Raw genomic sequence first — 3,177 nt, 5'->3', positions numbered from 1 at the left:
ACTAAATTCATAAGGTAGTTGGGCCACAAAGACTACAGTTCTTAAGCAGTTCTTGTGGCTGTGCTGACTTGGAGCCAGTGGACTTAGGGTGCTTGTGACCCAGTGAGATACCAGTGGTGGCAGCCAAGCCAATGCCTGTGTCCTCCCTCCCCCACCCATGGGCTGTGTGGCTCAGAGAGAGTCTTCTTCCTCTTGGGGGAAGGAAAGAGAAGAATTCTGAGGATTTTGTTTTGCAACTTGGTTACCAGATTTGCCACAGTAAAATAAGCTACCAAGCAGATTCCTGAAGCTCTTGAGTCCAGGCCTTAGTTCCTAGATGGCATTTCTGGATCCAGCCAGGGCGAGAAGGAAACATGCTGCCCTGAAGGGAAGGACCTAGTCCTGGCAATATTCACCACCTGCTGACTAAAGAGCCCTTGGGCTTTGAATAAACATCAGAGGCAGCCAGGCAATAGTCACCATGGACTTTGGGTGAGATTGGGATGGATTCAGGTGTGACTTGGTGCTGATGGCCACGAGAGAGTGCCCATATCAATCCTCTCTCAACTCCATCAGCCCAGCACAGAGAGTGAGGGAAGAGAGTAAGAGACTTTGCCTGGTAATCCAGGGAATTCTCCCATATCTTACCCAAGTCCAGCAAGGCGGCACCACCAGGAGTCTGCAAGAGTCACAGCATTACTGGGCTTGAGACTCCCCCAGTGCTGATACAGCTACAGTGACCAAAGACTTAGATCACAGCACTCAATTACCTTTAAATATCTAGAATGCCTTCTCAAGAAAGAAAAGTTAAAACAAGCATCATTGAACATCTACAGGTGTCAAGAACATCAGGAAAACATGACCTCATCAAATGAACTATATAAGGTACCAGTGACCAATCCTGGAATGATGGAGATAGGCAACTTTTCAGATAAAGAATTCAAAATAGCTATTCTGAAGAAGTTCAGTGAACTTCCAGACAACACAGAGAAGGAATTGAGAACCCTATCAGAGATATTTAATGGAGACTGAAATAATGAAAAAAATCAAGCAGAAATTCTGGAGTTTAAGAATTCAATTGATCAAATGAGAAATGCACAAGACCAGAATTGGCCAAACAGAAGAAAGAATTAGTGAACTTGAAGACAGGCTATTTGAAAATGCATAAAAGAGAAAAAAGAGAAAAGAAAAAGAAAATGAATGAAACATGCCTATCAGATCTAGAAAATAGCCTCAAAGGGGCTAATCTAAGAGTTATTGGCCTTAAAGAGGAGGTAGAGAGATAGACTGGTAGAAAGTTTATTTAAAGAAATAATAACAAAGAACTTTCCAAACTAGAGAAAGATATTGATATTCAGGTAAAGAAGATTCTAGAACACCAAGCATATTTAACCCAAACAAAACTACCTCAAGGCATTTAATAATCAAGCTCCCAAATGTCATGGATAAAGAAAAGGGTTCTAAGGGAAATGAGAAAAAAGGAAATAACATATAAAGGAGCTCTAATACATCTGCCAGCAGACTTCTTGGTGCCTTACAGGGCAGGACAGAATGGCAGGACATATTCAAGGTGTTGGAGGAAAAATAACCTTAACCCTAGAATATTATGTGCTACAAAAATATCCTTCAAACATGAAGGAGAAATAAAGACTTTCCAAGATAAATAAAAGCTGAGGGATTTCTTCAACACCAGCCCTGTCCTACAACAAATACTAAAAGGAGTTCTTCAATCTGAAAGAAAAGGACATAAATGGACTAAATCTGCACTATAGACCACAGAATGTTTCATCCAAAAACTACAGAATACGTGTTTTTCTACCCAGCTCATGGATCATTCTCAAGGATAGACCATAAAGTAAGAAATCATCTGAAGATGTACAACTCACAGGTATCAGTAAGTGCACAAATATAGAATATTTCTGTAATTATGGTCTATAAACCACTTTTATGTTGAGTAGAAGACTAAAAGGCAAACATATCAAGTATAAATACAACAACTTTTTGAGAGATCGATAGTATAAAAATATATGGATGGAAACAACAAAACTTTAAAAAGTGAGGGGGGTTAGAGTTAAAGGGTAGAATGTTGGTTAGATTTCTCTTTGCTTGTTTATTTGTTTGTAAGCAGAGTTGTCATATGTTTAAAATAATTGGTTATATTGGTACTAACCAACACTAAGGTGTTAACATGGTAGTAATACTCATTGGGTGCTGGTCAGGGCGGAGGGTGGGGGAGGTAAACCCACAAGTAAAGGAAGTGGAAAGCACTGTATGGGGGAACATGCTTGTAACCCTGGTTTGGGTGGGATAATACGTTACATGTAACCAAAATGTTTGTACCCCCATAATCTCCTGAATAAATAAAAAATAATTAAAATAATTGGTTATAAAATATTTTTGCAAGCCTTATTGTAAACTCAACAAAATTCTACACAGATACAGGAAAATTGAAAAGCAGGAATTAAAGCATACTGTCAGAGAAAATCACTTTTAACAAAGGAAGCCAGGAAGGAAGAGAGGACCACAAAACAAATAGAAATCAAAACAATAAGTCAGTAGTAGTAAGTCCTTACCTATCAATAACATTGAATGTGAATGGACTAAACTCTCCAATGAAAAGACATAGAGTGGCAGATTAAAAGAAAAAATAAGGGCCAACTCTATGTTGTCTGCAAGAAACCCACATAGACTGAAAGTAAAGGCGTAGAAAAAGATATTCCATGCAAATGGAAACCAGAAAAGAGCAGGAGTAGCTATACTTATAGAAATAAGATGAGTTAGATTTCAAGACACAAACTAAAAAGAGACAAAGAAGGTCATTATATAATGATAAAGGGGTCAATTCAGCAAGAGGATATAATAATTGTAAATATGCACCCAACAATGGAACACCCACATATATAAAGCAAATATTATCAGAGCTAAAGAGAGAGATGGACCCCAATACAATAATTGTTAGAGACTTCAATACTTCATTTTCAGCATTGGACAGATCATACAGACAGAAAATCAACAAAGAAACATTGGACTAAATCTGCACTATAGACCACAGAATGTTTCATCCAAAAACTACAGAATACGTGTTTTTCTACCCAGCTCATGGATCATTCTCAAGGATAGACCATATAGTAGGCCACAAAACAAGTCTTAAAAATTCAAAAAAATTGAAATTTTATCATTTTCCCTGACCACAATGGA

This window comes from Microcebus murinus, chromosome X (genome assembly GCF_040939455.1).
Source record: "Microcebus murinus isolate Inina chromosome X, M.murinus_Inina_mat1.0, whole genome shotgun sequence".
NCBI classification, from domain to species: domain Eukaryota; kingdom Metazoa; phylum Chordata; class Mammalia; order Primates; family Cheirogaleidae; genus Microcebus; species Microcebus murinus.
This window is presented reverse-complemented; position numbering follows the sequence as displayed.